The sequence below is a fragment of the Medicago sativa genome, chromosome 5 (genome assembly GCF_051527215.1).
Source record: "Medicago sativa cultivar Bolivia chromosome 5, Bolivia_mono, whole genome shotgun sequence".
NCBI classification, from domain to species: Eukaryota; Viridiplantae; Streptophyta; class Magnoliopsida; order Fabales; family Fabaceae; genus Medicago; species Medicago sativa.
This window is the reverse complement of record NC_140753.1, coordinates 74,363,027-74,371,920: the sequence shown is the minus strand read 5'-3', so window position 1 is coordinate 74,371,920 and position 8,894 is coordinate 74,363,027.

The following is an 8,894-nucleotide window of genomic DNA, read 5'->3' as shown; positions in this document are numbered from 1 at the left end:
GTTTGGATATAATTTGTTTGTTTGTAACACTATATCCATATTTGACACTAAAGTAAAAACGAGAGGGGATCGAACTATTTCGCTTGCGGTATAAGATAACGAGCAAGCATAACAGCAGCAATCTCTCGATCGATTAACAGACTCTAGCTTTATAACCAATATTATTACAATCATTTCTACAATATCCTTCGTGTCCAAAGCGACATCGTTATTTCCAAGTTAGCGTTTAAACATTCGTGTCCAAATTCCTTAAACGATAACAAAGTCGATCGGATAACTTAATCGACCGTGTCCAGCCTGATTAAGTATCCGAAAGCATTAAAATCTTGATTAAAAGTAATTATCAAAGGTTTACAAACTTGTCAAGAGTGATATAACATAAGATAGATTGTTATTCTAGTTCTAGATTCAAGAGTTTGTGTCCAAATCATCTTGAATCTCTTTGAAAGCATTAAAAGCAAGAATAACAACAATATTGAATCATTAAGCTAGAACCTTATATATTAAAAGATCAAAAGATTACATAATAGCTTGATAGTTACCTCAATACTACAAAGAAGGTGATAGTTACATATAGACATGTAAACTAATGCAAGGAATGAAGGAAAGATGAAGATTCCATGCCAAGATCCTTGATGTCTCAATGAATCTAGGGTTGAATCTACTCCTTAATCACTTGCTTTGTGTTTCTCTCTATGAAATAGCTCTAACCTCTCTCTAGAAATGTATAAAATGTTTCAATGGAATAGTGAATAGTGTTAGAGAGAGGGAAAAGTTATATTTAAATGGGCTGAAAACGTGACAACTCGCGTAAGCGAACATCATCTCGCGCAAGCGAATTGCATAAATATTAAGCTCTGACCAATGAAGTCTTGCCACGTAGCCCTTAGCCTAGATGAACTTGCATCTCGCGTAAGCGACATTCACTCGCGTAAGCGAATATGCTTCAATCTTTAAACCGCCTTTGAGTCTGGCTTGAGCGAACTAAAAGCGAGATGAGAAGCGACATGATTAGTTGCTCCCTGGAACTTTCTCGCGTAAGCGACTAATACTCGCGTAAGCGACATGCCAATTTCCATGAGCGATCTGAAAGCGAACTGGAAGCGAAATGATAAGATGCTCCCTGGAACTTTCTCGCGTAAGCGAAATGTTCTCGCTTAAGCGAGTTTTGCTTGGCTTAGAAACTTGAGTTTTGGTCCTTGCTTGTCATTTTCTGCATAAATTGGGTAGAATCAGGCATGTAAAGCATAAATGGTATAAATACACAATTGAAAGCTTTTCCATAGATAACTTGCATAACAAGTCACTAAAAATGCCTCTTTTAACATAAGAAATATATTACTTTTGAGCACTTATCAAACTCTCCCCAACTTAGCTTTTTGTTTGTCCTCAAACAAAAGAATCAAAAGGAAACTAACAAGGCTTTGGACAAGCTTTTCAGCACAATACCAAACAAGTCAAAACAGTAAAAATTTTCAAGTGGTGATTCAAATGTGAATGCGCGGCAAGCATGAAGTTCTCCATTATTCTTAGCACAACTATGAATGTGAAACCAGTTCTAAACACAAAATTTACATCATAAACTTCAAAACATAAACATAACTAACTATGAACCACACCTAACACACTTCTTAAAAAGTAAATGAATACTATAATAACAAAGCGAGGGTAATGAACACTCATCCAACAATCATGCTAACATCCTATTTAAGTTAGGTGTCCATCCAAATACCGTCTCAAAAAGCATAAAAGCATGGATCAAAAGGTCTTGCAAGGGTTATAACTTGGCCGGGCTACAAAAGAAATGTCATATGTGGGGCAATTGATCAGAAAGCCTATCAAAGAGGAACATTTTTTTGTATCACAACTTGAAATCCAAATACTTCCCTACCAAGAATTACAACCTTTGGCGATTAACAATCAAACTTATAACCTTGACAACTTATTCTATTTTTGATTTTTCTCTATCTTTTTCTTCTTTTTCTTTTCTTTTCTTTTCTTTTTTCAAATGTACAACTTTTTCTTTGATTCAATGTTGTCAGGTTATTTTACAACTTCACCAGAACTTAACATATAATGCCTCCTTTTTCTCCCCAACTTGAATACAACAAAACTCTAATTGAATGTTCCCCTATCCTAAGGCAAGGGACAAAGTACAAAAAGGTTAAGGGTTCAACAAAGTAAAATTATCAAAGTCCTATAAGATTCAACCATGAACTGGATTTTTGAAAAATTTCAGGCAAATTCAACAAGCATTGTGCTTATGAATATTGACAGTTCATGTTTGAGGACTTGATTAATTTGGCTCAGATTGGGGAATCAGATACTCACTCTTCTCACAGGTAGGCTTTATGTGGTCAAGTAGGTTACTCTCGATTCAAAAAGTGCCTTGATCCTTTCCATGCTTTCAAACAGTTCAAAATAATTATCAGATTTAACATAACTAAAACAAGTTAGACGATGATTATCGGTCTCCAGCATATATACAACAGATTGAAGCTACCTCACATTTAGGTTAAGTACTAAGTGGTTCAAAATTATTTATGTTTATGAAAAGAATTAAATGAGATATATTTTGTGCAAAGTACAAGTTTCAAATTCATAGTAAGACCTAGAACAACAAGAAACCAATACCTTGGCTTTGCGCTTTCTCACAATTCATATCATTATCACTCACCTGCTTTTGCTCAATAATTGGCTCCCTGGAGCACTTTAAACTTTGATGTTCATGAGCAATTTTTCTTTTAACGAAACACAAGCAAGATTAACCAAAAATTTTCATCCAAAACGATAAATTAAAATTCAAACAACAAACTAAGTTATTTAACCCAAAAATAAAATTAAAACTAAACCAAAATGTTGAACACCCAAAACCGTGCTCAAGAAGTAAAAGTACAAAAGCATAGAAATTTGTTTCAACATAAAACTAAAAACATGAAATAAAGAGTCAAAGCAGAAGTCAAAACAACTAAACATCACTAAAATAACCAAGAGATACGGTCAGTGTGCCGCATCATCATCCATATCATCAGAAAGATGGAAACTAACAGTCCCCTCTGGATCCTGATCAGCACCATGAAAACTAGCAGTCCTCTCCTGAGTAGCATGCCCCGCTGTACTAATACCATGAACACTAGCAGTCCTCTCCTGAGTCTGGGCTGGTCCTGCTCCACTGCCCCCTCCTGTGTAAATTGGCCTGTCCCCAGGCCACATGCACGAATCGTAGAACTGAGCAGGAGTAAATGCAAAACATCTAGGGTCCATGTGAGAATCGTAAAGATGCGCATAGATACCCTGGTTGCTGCGGAAAATCGCAGCCTGCTGGTCTATCATATGGTTATCTCTGATCTCTTGCCTCATAGCTCTCTCCTGTGCTCTTTGCTCATGCTGAGTCATCCAGGCCTGCAAAGAAGAAAAATCAAACATACTAGGCTGCTGAGGTGGTGGCATAGACTGGTGAGGATCATCATGCTCTGGAACATCCTCAGGTGGGGGTACATCCTCAGGTGGGGGTACATGAGAAGAAGAAGCAGCACCCTTAGATAGTGCTCTGGAAATGTAACTCCGAATGTACTTGTCGTCAATGGGAGAAACGAGCTCTTCAGAAAAGTCAGGAATTTGCACTCCCTTATGCCTAAGAAGCCCCATTATGAATCCTGGAAAGCAAAGTCGAGTCTCAGCTCCTGCTGTACCACCTAGAGCTATATTCTTCAACTCTCTAGAAATGATCCCCGCCACATCCACTGGTCTCCCTTTACAAATATGGTAAATCAGAGGCGTTACTTGCTTAGTTGCAGTGGTGACATGGCTTTTTGGCCAAACATTGTGAACCAAAAACTTGAAGATGATCCCGGCCTTTGGTTTCATATCAGTGAAGCCGGCTAAGTTTGGGTTACCCTTTTTGGATGGGCGATACAGCCTCCCAGGTAGTAGGATCTCTCTCTGAATTTTTCCATGGTCCCAGTCCCCACTTTTCTGTCTATCCCCATAAGGACAAAGGGCTTCTTCATCTGGGTCCTCAGATTCAGGCAAGGTGTAAGGGTTTCCCAGGTACTCATTGATGGCATCACGATCAAAGTGGATCGTAGTGCCCCTCACAACAGTGGTATAGGAGTAGGCAGCATGCATTTGGTTGGCTGCACAATCAGGCATGGAATTGGCATAGAATTCACACAGCAGGTCCAGGTTAATTTTTGGGTGGGGGTTGAGAAGTTTCTCCCATTGCCTCTCTCTAAAAACAGCTGCAATACCCCCAAACTCTCCCTCAGGGTCTATTCGAAAGATTTTGTCATGCCAAGTTTTCTCTCTTCTTAGCTCAAGAAACCTGGCATAAGTTTTGTTTGAGGTGTATCTGGTGCGGTCGGGGTTTCTGGGTAAAGGTACTGGACGGTTAATAACACCGGACGAGGAAGCAGTAGTTTTTCGCTTCGTGCCTTGTTGATTTTTGGGTGCCATCTGCAACAAAACCAGGAAAACCATATATAATATAGAATAATGATCAGCACAAGCATGAAAACCATAGGGTTAAGACAGATAGAACTCAAAACAAACAGAGGGACAGAAAGATTCGCTTGCGACTCGCTTGCGCGAGCACAGAAGCGAACATGCATAAGGATTTCTGGAAAAATTCGCTTGCGCGAGATTTTTAGAGCATGAACTTCGCTTAAGCGAATTCTGTCTGTACCTGCGAATTTCAACCCATTTCCAGCATATTTCAACACAATCAGCATTTTTAAACACAGCAATCAACCCTAATCCTCTACTAACACAACCATGAATAAGAATTCAATGAGAATCAAAACATTTGCCAAGAAATTTCTCAAAACCCATATTTTCAAAAAATATTTCAAATGGGTCAAATTTTCAAAATTGAATTTCAAGGCAATTAGTTGTTGTTCTTGTTCATTTGCATCACCAGTATCCTATGGAACATAGTCTCTAACCAAAAATGACTGCAATTAATCCTATCTTTTCAAAACAATACATAAAGCATGAATTTTGACAAATGAAAAGCAAGGAAAAGAAATAGAAATCAAACCTGTTGAATGATGATGAATGAAGCAAGCAAATGATGATGAATGAAGAAGTATGCAAGTGCTTGACTATGGTTGAATTGGTTTTGATTTTAGGGTTAAAGTTTGTGAGAAAAAGAAAAGTGTGTGAGATTTGTGTTGTGTTGTTGTTGTAACCGAAAAAGAGAAGTTGGGTGGTTGGGTGTGGTTAAGAGGAGTTATGGCATTGATGTTGGGAACCGTTATAACTCCATCTCGCTTACGCGAGTTCAATGTCGTAACCAAATTTCAAAAATTGAACCAAATTCGCTTAAGCGAACTATTATTCGCTTGCGCGAATTGTCCCAGAATTGTCCTCAAAAAAATATTTTTGCTTTGCTTTGCTATGCTCATAACTACTTCTACATGCAATAAACATAAAAATACTTACAAAACTGGGTGTGCCTCCCAGCAAGAGCTTGTTTTACGTCCTGAGCTTGACGCATTTTGAAGAAATCCTGGCTCGATTAGTGAAATCGTCGTCAAACACTGATCAATTTCACCACCGAAGTAGGGCTTAAGTCTCTGCCCATTCACAGTCCAGTTGGCTTTTGTGACTGGATCCTCAAGCTCAACAGCTCCATATGGTTTGACCTCTTTAACCATGAAAGGTCCGGACCACTTAGACTTCAATTTGCCCGGAAACAGTCTTAGTCTTGAATTGAAAAGTAACACCATTTGCCCCGGCATGAATTGTCTCATAACGATCTTCTTGTCATGATACTTCTTGGTCCTTTCTTTGTAGAGCTTTGAAGATTCATAAGCTTGATTTCGCAATTCTTCAAGCTCATGCATTTGAACTTTTCTTCTTTCACCGGCCTTCTCTTGATCAAAGTTTAGGAACTTCAACGCCCAAAAGGCTTTATGTTCGAGCTCGACCGGTAAATGACAAGATTTGCCATAGACCATTTGGAAAGGAGTGAGGCCTATAGGAGACTTGTATGCAGTCCTATATGCCCACAAAGCTTCATCAAGTTTAGCCGACCAATCCTTCCGAGATGTAGAGACCGTCTTCTCAAGTATGCGTTTGACCTCCCGGTTAGAAACTTCGGCTTGTCCATTCGTTTGCGGATGATACGGTGATGCTACTTTGTGCTTGACTCCATAATGATCTAGGGCCTTGGCAAGTTGTGTGTTGCAAAAGTGTGACCCTCCATCATTAATGAGAACTCTTGGTGTACCAAACCGGGTGAAAATATTCTTTTTTAGGAACTTCACTACCGTCTTGCTATCGGCTTTAGGCGATGCTACGGCTTCCACCCACTTTGAAACATAATCAACAGCTACCAAGATGTACTCATTTGAATATGATGAAGGAAAAGGGCCAACAAAATCTATACCCCAACAATCAAACACTTCCACTTCAAGGATGAGTTGTAGAGGCATCTCATTTCTCTTTGACATTGATCCGGTTCTTTGGCATTCATCACAATACTTGCAATGTAAATTAGCATCTTTGAATAAAGTTGGCCAATAGAACCCGGATTGAAGTACCTTTGCGGCTGTTCTCTCCCCGTTGAAGTGACCTCCATAGGGCGAATTGTGACATTGCCATAGGATCTTCTTTGCCTCTTCATCATCCACACACCTACGCAAGAGATTGTCCGCTCCAATTTTGAACAAATAAGGCTCATCCCACACAAAGTGGTTAGCATCATGAAGGAACTTCTTGCGTTGTTGCCATTCAAAATCTTCCGGAATGAACCCGGTTGCTTTGTAGTTCACCATGTCGGCAAACCACGGTCTCAATTTGATAGCTAGCAACCGTTCATCTGGAAATTCTTCACGAACCTCCGGTTCATTCTTGGTTACCTCATTGTTTGTCAACCTTGAAAGGTGATCAGCTACAAGATTCTCCGTGCCTTTCTTATCCTTTATCTCTAAGTCAAACTCTTGAAGCAACAACATCCACCGGATGAGTCTAGGCTTTGAGTCGGACTTAGTAAGGAGATACTTGATAGCTGCATGGTCAGTGTAAACAACAATTTTGGAACCTACAAAGTAAGAACGAAATTTCTCCATTGCATATACTATTGCAAGTAACTCTTTTTCAGTTGTGGCATAATTAATTTGTGCCTCATTTAAAACCTTACTTGCATAGTGAATAGCATGAAAAATTTTGTCCTTACGTTGACCCAAGACCGCACCAACAGCATAATCACTTGCATCACACATTAATTCAAAATTTAAATCCCAATTAGGAGCAATGATTATTGGTGCGGTGGTCAACTTTTCTTTTAAAGATTCAAATGCATCAAGACATTCATTATCAAAAACAAAAGACTTATCTTTGTTGAGCAAGTTGCTCATAGGCTTTGCAATCTTTGAGAAGTCTTTGATGAACCTCCGGTAGAACCCGGCATGACCAAGAAAACTCCGCACACCTTTGACATTTACCGGTGGAGGAAGCTTTCCTATGACATCGACCTTTGCTTGGTCTACCTCAATACCCTTAGCAGAAATCTTATGACCAAGGACAATACCCTCGGTAACCATGAAGTGACATTTCTCCCAATTGAGCACCAAGCTAGTTTCAATACACCGCTTCAGCACGGTATCCAAGCTATTCAAACACATATCAAATGACGAACCGAAAACCGAGAAATCATCCATGAACACCTCCATGCATTTTCCAATAAGTTTGGAGAAGATTGCTTGAACACACCGTTGAAAAGTTGCGGGTGCATTACACAAGCCAAATGGCATTCTTCGATAAGCAAAAATACCAAAGGGGCAAGTGAAAGCCGTCTTCTCGTGATCATCTGGATTCATGGCGATTTGATTGTAACCGGAGTAACCATCTAGGAAGCAATAAAAGGATTGACCGGAGAGTCTTTCAAGCATTTGATCCATGAAGGGCAAGGGAAAGTGATCCTTCCTTGTTGCTTGATTGAGTCTTCTATAATCTATACACATCCTCCATCCGGTGACGGTTCTAGTTGGGATCAACTCATCTTTATCATTAGTGATCACCGTCATTCCTCCTTTCTTGGGGACTACTTGAACCGGGCTTACCCAAGCACTATCCGAGATAGGATAGATCATGCCGGCTTCAAGCAACTTCACTACTTCCTTTCGCACCACCTCTTTCATGTTTGGATTTAAGCGGCGTTGCGGTTGTGCTACCGGCTTGAAGTTTTCTTCCATCATAATCTTGTGCATACAATAAGATTGACTTATCCCTTTCAAGTCGGATAACTTCCACCCTATCGCTTCCTTGTTGGCCTTGAGAACCTCTACCAACTTGGATTCATCATTGATGGACAAGGAGCTACTAATGATCACCGGTTTTGTACCATCTTTCTCAAGAAAAACATACTTCAAATTAGATGGTAAAACATTTAATTCTACCTTGGTGTCATCAACTTTGGCTTCTTCCTTGGATTCTTCTTTCAAATCTTCAAGTATGGCTTGATTAGGAAGAACCTCCTTCAAGGAATCTAGCTCCTTCAAACACTCTTCAATGGCACTTGGTTCGTCTTCATCAATAGCATTGAGTGCGTCCACCAAAGCACTCTCAAGGGGTGTTCTATTGTGCATTTGCTTCCGAGTAGTCAAGATGACTTCTTCGGTTGCATCCATTTTGAAACATGCACCCTTGTCTTTCGAGTACTTCAAAGCTTCTCGGATGTTGAAGGTAACCTCTTCATCATTTACCTTGACCTTCATGATATTATCATCAAGATCAATCATCATCCGAGCCGTTTGCATGAAATTCCTTCCCATTAAGATAGGCACATCCTCATCTTCTTCGACATCCATAACCACAAAATCAGCCGGAAAAATAAATTTGTCCACTTTAACAAGAACATCTTCGGTCATACCTAGTGGTTTTGCAAAGGA